The sequence below is a fragment of the Thermobia domestica genome, chromosome 10 (genome assembly GCF_964235325.1).
Source record: "Thermobia domestica chromosome 10, izTheDome1.hap1.1, whole genome shotgun sequence".
In the NCBI taxonomy this organism is placed as follows: domain Eukaryota; kingdom Metazoa; phylum Arthropoda; class Insecta; order Zygentoma; family Lepismatidae; genus Thermobia; species Thermobia domestica.
In genome coordinates, this window is record NC_137463.1 from 192,606,736 (window position 1) to 192,618,715 (window position 11,980).

Consider the following 11,980-nt stretch of genomic DNA (forward strand, 5'->3'; position numbering starts at 1 on the left):
GTCAAGTGAGGAGTTGATGCATTAATTTCTAGTATTTTTGGCTAGTAATGTTATCACTATGTTATGTACTCAAAATTCACTTTATAATATCTATCACCAAGAACTTTTGAACATGTTATCAAGAAATAAATGAATTTCCGCCTGTCATGCAAAGCTTATAATCTCACAATTTTTTCAACGTTCATAAGTACGGCAGTAATAGCCTTTATTCATTTCATGGCATAATAATCTAACGACACAGTTATATTCGGGCTCAATTTTGTTTGTTAATATAATGGATATACTATTTCAAATTCGTAATTGAACCGAATTCTTCTCTTGTTTGAATCAAAAGATCCAATATATTTCAGGCCAGCATTTTCTTGTAGGCTTTATATCTGGAGAACTACATACAGTGTAGCCAAACCCAAACTATCACTTAACTCAATATGATGTGCTTATTCCGTTAAATGATAATAATAATAAATATGAAAACTCGATTTAGGAGTCGTTCAAAAATTTTGTGGCTCCTTATCCAAAAAATCCAATATATTTAATTCAATCAAAAATTTTCTTGTACACCTTATGTCTGGAGAATAGTGTAGCCAAGCCCAAACCATCACTTAACTCAGTATGATGTGCTTATTCCGCAAAGAATACAAAAATTCGATGTAGGAGCCATTCAAAAATTTTGTGGCCCCTGATCCAAAACTAATTATTGGCCAAGATCACAATCTTTTGATCCATTTTTTGGATCATTCCTAAAATTCTTGTTCTTAAATTATATTTTATAAATATGCGTTTGAATTACCGCTTCGCAAATTAATCTTGTTTTCAATAACAATTTAACACAATAAAAATATATAACAATCTTTTTCATATATATATCTTTCTCCCAGCATCTAAGAACAGTAACCAAGTTGTAAACTCAAATATAAGGATCATTTATAGAAAAGTGAAAGGGCAGTTACTAAGATCCATGGTAGACACACCTCAGAGATGTAGACAAATACTTGTTTGTGATTAGACAAAACTGGAAAATGTAAACAAATTCTTATCTCTGATTGGTCGAACGCGCATGTCTACGATATTTAAAGGGGACTTTTAGAAATATTTATATCTTTATTTTCTTTTATATAAATTTGTTTTCTTATAAGTTTTCAAAGAAATATTTGCCAATGGTTACTTAGAGTTGTATATAATATTCTTCTTTCTTCGGGGACGCGGTGGCTCAGTAGTAGAGCGTTCACCTCCGGTGTTTAGGGTCCCTGGTTCGATCCCAGCTCGGCCCGTGTGGACTTTGTGGTAGGCAAACACCGTGCTCGTGGGTTTTCTCGGGGTTCTCCCGTTTCCTCCCACTTTCTTCATTCCTTCATCATCACTGTCTCCTTTAGCCTACCCGGCATAATCGTGGGACGTAAAACTTAAAGATTTCATTTCATTTTTTTCTTTCTTCGTTAGTAACACATTGAAATATTTGTAATTAAGGATTATGAAATTACCCAAAGAGCAACTTGTCAGTCGAGCGACAGTTGTCTATTGTTATAAGCATTTTTTTTTTTTTTGTCAGATCTAGATCGGAATATTCACAAAGTTCACATAAATTAAAATTATATAGAATCATAATGGAATCCTTTATATTGGATAAATTATAAAAAATAATAAATCAATCAATAAATAAAACATTTAAACTGTAATGAGATCCTCTGACAGATTAGCAAAACCTACAAAAAATAACTTCTGCGTTCACGGAAGAGTGAAGCACATATGGAAATCCAAAATCCAAATTACATCTCCGTTTATACTCCATGCAAAACTGTATTCCCTTTAGCATACCGACTAGCGGTGTTATTTGACAATATCAGATATTTGGGAATGAACTGTAAATTAAAAGTTATTGAAAAACACTCACTTTTAAACGAAATTATCAACTACATGTAACTTGTTTTTATCATCTCAAGTAGAATATCTAAAATATATAACTATTTAAAATACACACACTTTTTTTTTTAATTATTATCCTGTATAATGTTCAATTGAATATTAAGGAAAGCAATTTTAAAAACCTTTTCGAGTTCCTTCATCTTTCATGGTTTTAATTTGCGATTTAGATAGATCCAAGGATTTCAACTTTAGATTCAGCTTCATGATTTTCGAGGAATAGTCATGAGTAGAAAATCTTTACGGGCAAAAAACACGACGGGAAAACTCAAGGACGGCAGGAACCCTTGTATTTATGAGTTTTAAAAACCAATGTATACACTAACACTAATACACATTACAAATACACTAATACACAATATATCATTACAAGTATGAAAGCACAATCGCGCTTTTTAATACATGTAAGTTTAAAAGAATATTTTGCGGACAAAAGATCCCAGACCTAACATTAAATATAAAAACTAAACTCCAGTAATAGCTACCACTTCTCGAACTGAACCAGATTTGTTCCGCAATTTCATATTCGCAAACAGTGGCGTATTTAGGATTTTTTCTGGGGGGCTATTTACAACACAGAGAAGCAGGAGGGCAATTGCCCACATGAGTTTGAGAATTAAATAATATTTTAATCGATTATCTACTAGTATACTAGGAAAACTAGCGTAAAACGTGAAACTAGTATGTCGCTGGAGAATCGTACCTCCCCCCTCTCCCAAGCAAATCTGAAATGACGCTCCAAGAAACACATTGAATATTTGTAATCTCATTTCAACCTAACTGATTTCATTTTAGAAAAGAAGGAAATATTCAGTTTTATCTGTGTACAGTGAATTTAGCAATGAATCTAACCTTTTATTCTATTCATAGAAGAAAAAAGAAACATCTTCTTGGCCTACCTAATTTCCCGGGCTACTTATTCCTCCCCTCTTGATTTTCTTTAATTCAAACATTTACCTTTCTTTATAAGTAAACGATGCAAATATTCCTTTGCTACAATAACTTAAGTCCTGCTACGTTGATATCCGTGCAGTTTCGCTTATCAGCTCCTCTTAGTTTTGGTGTTAGTGATGACGGTCGACTTGAATCACAGCTAACAACGGTCGAAAGAAAAAAGAACGCAGTTCGTACATGGAATGAAATTTGACAAATACAATATTATTTCTGACGAGAGAGTTTTAAGTTTGCGCTACAGAGAATATTTTGTTCTCCTGTGCAGTCCTAGCGAGAGAAGCCTGAACTACGAAACAAACATGGCGCGCAAGTTACTGTCGTCCACGTATGAAGAGCAGCGATGTGTGGTTAGATTTTGTATGCCAAAGGGTATACACCGAGTGAAATTCACAGGAACATGAATGGCGTGTATGGGGACGATTGTATGAACCGTGCTGTAGCAATGTATCCAGGTTGTGTGCATTCTTTGAAGACGGCTGTGAGAACCTTAGGGATGCACCACGCTCCGAGCGGCCGGTAACAGCTTCAACACCGCAGAATATCCGTTCCATCGAGGCACAATTTTGAACGACCGGCGTGTCAACCTGCGAACCTTATCGTAGAAGTTCAACATTTCCTATGGTGTGGTGTACGACATTGTTCATGAAACGTTGCAATTCCGTAAAGTTTGTGTTCGCTGGGTGCCTAAGAATTTGACAAACAACAACAAGGGACAGCGAATGATGACAAGCTTGAATCACCTAACACGTAACGCCACAGAAGGGCATGACTTTCTGAAAAGAATTGTCATTGGTGATGAGTCGTGGGCGTACCACTACACGCCCGAAACCAAGCAGGCTTCTATGGAGTGGAACAGGCTGGTTCCCCAGTACAAAAAATAAATAAATAAATAAATAAATAAATAAATAAATAAAAATAAAATAAAAAATAGGTTACTCAATCTGCGAGGAAAGTGCTTGTGACGGTATTCTGGGACATGTTTGGTGTGTTATTGATGGACTTTACTGAACACGGGACCACTGCAGCCAACATTAAAACTTTGGTTAAGTTGCGTCTTGTCATTTGTGACAAACGCCGGAACATTAATGCTGGCGATGTCAAACTTCTTCATGACAATGCCCGTCCACACGTTGCTGCTCCTGTCCGTAAGAAACTCAACAAATTTGGGTGGGCATCCTCCGTACAGTCCGGACCTGGCATCATCGGACTTTCATCTCTTTGGTTCCATGAAGAAATTTGTGGCCAGCCAACACTTTGCGACAGATGCAAAAATGAAATCAGCAGTCAGCAGATGGCTATACTCCAACCAAACGGACTTCTATGAACAGGGCATCTTGAAACTGGTACCACGCTGGGAGAAATGTGTTGAAAAATTTGGTGACTCTATGGAAAAGTAGGTCAATGATGTAAGTTCATTTCTTACATCTTTGTTTGTGTTTGGTGCTTATTAAGTGCTTTGTTTACATTAAGTGCTTTGTTTGGTTTTGGTACATATTAAACTTTTTTTTTTCTAAAAAAAATATTGTGCTTTACTTTCCGATCTTTCCTATTTTACAAACTGTCAAAATTTTCATTTCTTTTAGACTTCCCAATTGTTCTACTTCAAGAGCAACTAAATTAAATTTAAAATCAAATCTAATTAGAATTCAAATACTTGGGTGAACATTCATTCAAAACTAAAACCCATACACTAAAATACAATAATAAATTATCAAAACAAATTAAAATAACAATTCACTCTCTTATTTACATTCTCATAATACAAACACTATGATAAAAGTATTTTAAATATCACTATTCTTAAATGCATAAAACTAGTTTGTATAACGTAAATGTGCGTTCAAGATTTCTATACTTAGTTCAAGCGCAATTACAGCAATACGTTTTACAATAAAATTAAGCACATTAAATTTTTAAAGGAATTAAAGTCGCCAAATTAATAGACAAAGCTGCGGCAAGTATTCTGTATATCTTATTTTTCCTTTATGGTTTGTAATTTGGCAATAAATCAGTAGGCGCAGACTTTGCAATTTTTCCTCGTACAATAGAACAATAGGACAATTTTGGGGCCACGGTGGCGTAGTGGTAGAGCGCTCATCTTTGGTCCATAGAGTCCCTGGTTCAATCCCAGCTTCCACCAAGTGGGCTTTGTAGTTGACAAACATCGTATGCGTAGATTTTGTCAGTTCTCCCGTTTCCTTCCACTTTCATCGTTATACCTTCATTCGTCTCATCATCACTGTGTCCCTTACCCCGTAGTGAATAATTGTGGAACTTTAAAATAAAAAAAGGATAGTTTTAAAGTTTATGACAATAGAAATTTTTGAAACAATTACCGGCTAATGTTTAGCTGAAGGAGTGCAGCAATTGTTTCTAAAAAATGTTACAATTTCGGTCATTTCTGTTTACATTGGGTTAGTTTAGATTATGTTAGGTTAGTTTACCTGAGTTTGGGTTAGTTTAGGTTAGGTTAAATTACTTTGTTAGTTTATATTAGTGTAGGGATTCAACTTAATTTTCCAAAAAAAAAAAAAAAAAAAAAAAAACGCTAGAATTTCTTCACATATTACGTTAGTTCAGGTTAGCTTGGGTTAGTTTGGGTTACGTTAGATTAAATTTAGTTACTTTATGTTAGGTCTAAGTACTTGTATCATTCATTTCTCCTGTAAAATTTGTATTTTTTCGTGTTTCTGGACCCCTTCTGCTAAACAACCCCAATTACCAACCACGAACTGACTGATTAATTATAATTTAAACAAATAAGAAATATGGATAAATTACCAACATATATACTGTTAATAACAATTATAAGTATCGTAGATGACACGAACTTAAGTCTACACCTAAAAGTATAAAATCTCAGTTGAAGTTATAAAAGAAAGACTCGTCATGTCAGGTTTGGTACAGGTGTGGGTGTGGAAAGATTGTCCATCAACTTAAGGAGTTTGAAGTTTTTATTAGTATAATAATAAACAATTTATTGAAAAACATGTTTCTCAAACTCAAGGGGAGGGGGTCATTTGTTCCCTTCCCCTTCTTAAATGACTTCCTTGTCTATATGACAAAACAATACATTAAAATAATTTTAATTATTCACTCATTAATATCTATTCATGTATTTATTTATATAGATAGTTAATTCCATACTGCTTAATAGTGACTCTGTTAGGTGTCTCCATATTGTTATCCGAGTGGATCTATTAATATTTTATACGTTGAAATTAAACGGGTGTATTATACATTGTTCTAAAATCAGTGAAACCATGTTGCTCGAAAATCACCAAAACTACGTGAAAATGTTGATGATGCATTACGTTCAAGCAGACCATAACAGTTTCTCACAAGTTTCACTTTTCTTCTGTGATAACTTTCATTTCGATGATTGAAGTATCCCACCAAACAATGCCGTATGATACATTTCAGTGAATCCAAATAAAGTGAAGAAAACCTGTTTTATCTTCCTAGGCTACATCGTTGTTTCGATCATAGGCCAGTTTGCCAGCATATTAGTGCCATCACTTGGGAAATTGAGAAAAAGGAGCCTTTCAGTTTATATGTCAATTGAGTACCGTACTGAACATGATTCCCCTGGGAACTCATCACATTCCAAAATATGCTACACAGCAGGCCGGTAGCCAGCCCAAAAATGTAAGGGGGGCGGCTGAAGTTAGGGGGGCCCGATCTAACCATACTATAGTTCATCACCATATTATGGTTCATTTGCAAGCCTACCGTGAAAATTTTAGGGGGGCAGCAAAATTTTAGGGGGTTCCGGCCCCTAAACCCCCCTGTATACGGGCCTGCTACACACCATTGTTTGGTGGAATGTCTGAATTCTACGTCACTGATGTCAGTGGAGGCAAAAGTGGTGAATGGTGCTGAACCAATATTTTCATCCGAAAATGATACTGCAAGTGCAACCACACAGTGTTTTTCGCTTGGAAGAATGTTGGATGGGTTTACAATAGTATCAAATATTACATGCAACCTTAAAATTAGATACAAATTTAATCTCAAGTTGGTACAGTCTTTACTAGGACGTGTATGATAGAAAATATGATAATCTCTAATCAGCTTTAAACATCAATTTATTCTTTGTTTCTGTATTAATAGATTTAATCTAATAGAATTTCCATATATGACTAATAACATTTCGCAACATACAGATCAGATGTTAAATGAAGTTACTTACCACACTTTAGAAGTTGCCAGACATTATAACTTGCATGTAATGTAGATGTCTAGTATGATGACAAATGTCTAGCCGCAATGAGCTATAAAATTGGATACAGTTAACTTAAAAGTATCATATCTCCTATGTCGAAATGAATATGAGTTTCCATATTGAAAAAGGAATTCTCTTTTGATTATGGTAAATTACTTTTGTAAGTACAGTCTTGTTTTTTTAAAAAATGGCCATCCACTCCGTTTGAGAACCCCTGTATTCTTACCCATAGCCAAAATCAATTGAAACAGTTTTTTTTTTTCGATTGAGATCAATATTATAGCCGAAACAATAGAATTTCCTACATGCAGTTGAGAGAATGCTGCCTTTTAAAGCAAGGTGGGTACCAAGATACAAAACAGTACATACCTCATTCGCTTCTTTATTCACATGTTAACTTTAAACAGATTTGTTTTATGGGTTGCTCCTAATTATTCTCCTGAGAATCAGTTTGCTACTTTTTTTAATTACTCATTGTCAGTTCAAACCAATTTGAGGGCTAATAACTCAGCAACCAAGGTATACATAGAAAAATACTCCATATCCTAAACAGATCAAAATCTACTAACATATCAAGTCTTCTTAAGATCTGATTAGTTCTGTAAATCGCGATTTACGTCATTGAGTACGTGTTTAAATATTGAACAAGTACAGTATTCCATGTTGACTTTGATGTCATTTCATGAATTAGGACAGCACGGGTTATTGTTCGGACATGTTGTATAAATAGACTGTTATGCCCCACAATTATTCTTGTTTATACCTTTTGCTTTTCTTGTTATTTGTTTATTTGTATCTTTGCTTTCCTTGTTTATATTCGTGTTTTGTCCATTATGTAGATTTTATTTGTTATATGTTTTGTCATATGTCAACTTATTTCTTGGTCGGTATCAGAAATTAATCATTGGAAAACTAAATTTAATTTATTTAAAAGATTAGAGGAAGAAGAAAGATATTGAATATAAAAAAAAGAAAGAATTGTTTTTGTGATTGGTAATTGTTAATCCGTTAACTTCTAACTGCAAATTTAATAAAAATAATAATCTTCAGAAGTTATTAATGTGTTTGAATCGTCATCGGCTAAAAGTCGTATAATTTAATTTGTAATTATTCAAGTTTCGAACGTGTTGTGGATATTTTAAAAGTGCCAGGAAAGTAATGAATATGCAGAGTTAAATACTTTCTTCTGGGGCTTAGGCCCTTACTCTTCCATACCGCCACATCACCTTAAAATTGTTTTGATGTAAACTATTGTGTAATCTGCAAGTATACAACCCAAATTTTAGTAATCTTCTACAATGTAATTAATATAAATCTCATTTGAAATTAGTTATTTGTCTCGGCACGACTTTACAATAATCATAATGTCTATTATGTTACTGAACCTTTATCTGCATGACTGAATGTCATATGAATCCGCGTAGCATTAAACATAATCTATTCCATTGTATAAAACAGAGTTAGTCAACGAAGTCTGAATATTGAATCATGAAGTTAGGTATCATATACAGCAATGCCAAAACGATTATTATATATACAGAGGCTATATAAAAGGAATAAAAGAGATAATTATAAATATGAATATTTAAAGATAAATGTATTTATGGAAGATAAATGTATTTATGGAAGATTTAAAGAATGTACTTAATATATGACAGAATTTATATTTAATATACGTTGCCTTTGTGGAATTAATGAGCTTTGGGTAATGCTGATTATATAAATAGTAACTTCAGTGTCATAACAAGATAAACTCTGATCATGGAAATGCTAGATGCGGAAATTCTTAATTAAGTTCGGTAACCAAACAGTATTATTGATTTGTCTTAAATTTAGTTGTGGAAATCCGAATTTTACTTGAATATTTCCATACATTCAATCAGTTAGTCACGGTTTCTTTTCATATCGCACCGTGCAATGTGATCATATAGGTCTTCATGGTGTTACTTACTTCCGAAATCAAGGATCTGGAACTAAATACGATTTTCCACGTTTTGCAGAAACGTGGTGGCGACTCAGTTTTAGGGCTATACATAACTCCAAAATAAAAGTCAGATTTGTCAGAATCATGAAGCGTTGTCGATGAGCGTGACAAGACTCACTACATAATGTAGTATATCACAAAATATATTACATTACACAATCTCCGTGCACCATTTAGACTTGCAAATTATGCAGTGCATAAGTGTCGCAAGTCTTATAGAATGATTATATCCGACCATAGCGATAAAAGACAGCAAGAAGCATTTTAAAAAAATCGATTCAGCACCCTAAGAATCAGGGGCACACCTACGGGGGTTCCCTGGGTTAGAACCCCCCCCCAAAAAAACCTAAGGATTTGATTTTACACCTTCTTTTCTTTTTAAAGGAATCTAGTTCTATCAGATTTTCTGTGAGTATATGTGGCAGTAATTACCAATTAAATATCGTCTTTTCGGGTACAGAGTAACACAGGTTTAATACTGCATAGATGTATTGGACTCCCCCCAGTAAAACCTTCGCACCCCCCTCCCAACAAGAAATTCTGGGTGTGCGTCTGACAAGAATAAGTTCCACCTCTTCCGTAAACTATTTATTCAAACTCGAAGTGGTAGATTTTTTTTTTTATTTCAACACTGTTCACCTGATAATAAACAAATAAATAAATAAATAAACAGTATAGTAGGCATTGAAAAGCCACTTTTTTTTGGAAATATTTCATATCTGACTATTCTTCTTTTGCAACCAGAAGTGATAGACATCAGCCACCACTTCTGGTTTCAGTTTTAAACTTCATAAAGCGAAAACAGTCAGAGACAGCGTGTAATGGCTTTTCGATATGGATTCAGCACCCAAGAGACATATTCTATCTTTGGTATTATCTCTCTATTACAACCAGAAGTTATGGATGTACTACTTTCAATTTCATTGTTGAATTCGCATAATTTGGAACTAAACAAAACTCAGTTGTTTAAACATTGGGACTGATCTGAGTGCCCGGCTAGAATAGTCTTATACTACAGTGGATCTAACCTATTGATCCAACAAAATCCCTAAACATTTCTAAAGAAACATCGTAATCATTTAGCGGTAAATCTCTTAAAATAAAATAAAATAAGTGAGTTTTGTTTTACGTGGTGAAACTACGGTAGATTTCAACACAATACGAATTTAATACTTAATCTTAAGTAGAGCATATATACAACTAGTGGCGGATCCAGGATATGATCAAGGGAGGGGCTAAACCATAGTTTGCGACTTTATCCAGTGTAAAGCAGGATTGAAGCCCATTTTATGCAATGTATACCTGAGCGTCAAGGGGGGCTATAGCCCCTATAGTCCCCCTTAGATCCGCGCCTGTCTATAACCACTGGTTGCGTTAGAGTGATAAGATCACAGATAGAACCTGTTCTTCGGACGCTGAATCCATATCAAAAAGCCAGTAGGCTTACTGGCTGCTTTTTGTTGTTGAAACCTGAAATTGTTAATTTAAACACCTTCCGGATTCCATAGAGTGTTAACAATGGGGATCCAACATATCTTTGGGAAGAAAAAATGCATGGTCTGATGTACCAACAATTTTTTATTGGGAGAGGTCCAAGTTTTGGGGGAGTACAATATTACAAGCCACTACGTCTATGTAATATTGAACGGGCATTATTCTGCACTCGAAAAGACGATAAGCAATTCTAAAATACTTCCATCTACATTTTCAGAAAAAAATGATAGAACTAGATTGTGTTTATAACAGAAACAGTACAGATAAAGTGTAAGATCAAATTTTCATGCTACATCAATCATTTCCCTGTTAAACAAGAATACTTTTATTCAGAAAGTGTACCAATGTACAGTATGTATAGTTGGAGAGGGGTCCGGACAAGGTAGATCACCGTGGCATGGGTGTGCCCTTGGTCTCCAGTGATATCACTGACATAGAATTCAAGCATTCCACCGAACAACGCTGTGTGGCACATTTTGGAATGTGGTGAGTTATCAGTGGAATCAAGCATGGGCGCCCGAAGATTTTCTAGGGGGTACATCTCCTTGGTTGCAATATTACGTTTGGTACTTTTTTTTGTACTAAGAAAATCTTTTAAAAAAATAAGTTGTTTTCGTGAGCAGGCCCCCGGCTCGTATCCATGGGGGTGTAGGGGGCCGGGGCCCCCAAATTTTTACTGCCCCCTCTAAAATTTTCAGAATAGGCTTGAAAATGAACTATAATATGGTTGGATCGCCCCCAGCCCTATATTTTTGGGCTGGCTACCGGCCTGCCAGGCCCATGGAATCAAGTGCTATACGGTACTCGACTGACATATCATCGCTGCGCCTCGAAGAACCACTATGACATTTTTGTCGAAAATGAGTTATGCCGTGCAAATACAATTCAAAGCTGCCAGGCAGCGTCCCTTATAATGTGATAAGTGAATATTCAATTGTTTTCGCCACAACAATAAAAAAAAAATGAAATTAAAGGCTTCAAGTTCTAACCATGTACATATTGATCCTCTATGTGCTTATAAAGGCGCAAAAGATAAACCGACATATGCCACGTATACAAAAAAATAGTAATGTAATATTGTTGAAGTAAGCTACAGTGCATAATATAAGCAGAACCATTTTATTATATTTTTCAAGTGTTTCCGTGTATATTTGGCAAAATTTTAAGAGTGGAATGATTTTTGCTTCTTCTGAAAAGTTGTAGTTTTAACACATAGCGGATCTTCGAGGAGCAGCGACGATATACTGGAAGGCTCTTTTCTCAGTTGCCCACGTGATGGCACTAATATGCTGACAAATTGATCTATGAGTGAAACAATGATGTAGCCCAGGAAAATAAAACACGTTTTCTCTGTTTTACTCGAATTCACTGAAATGCATCACACAGCATTATTCGATGGGATG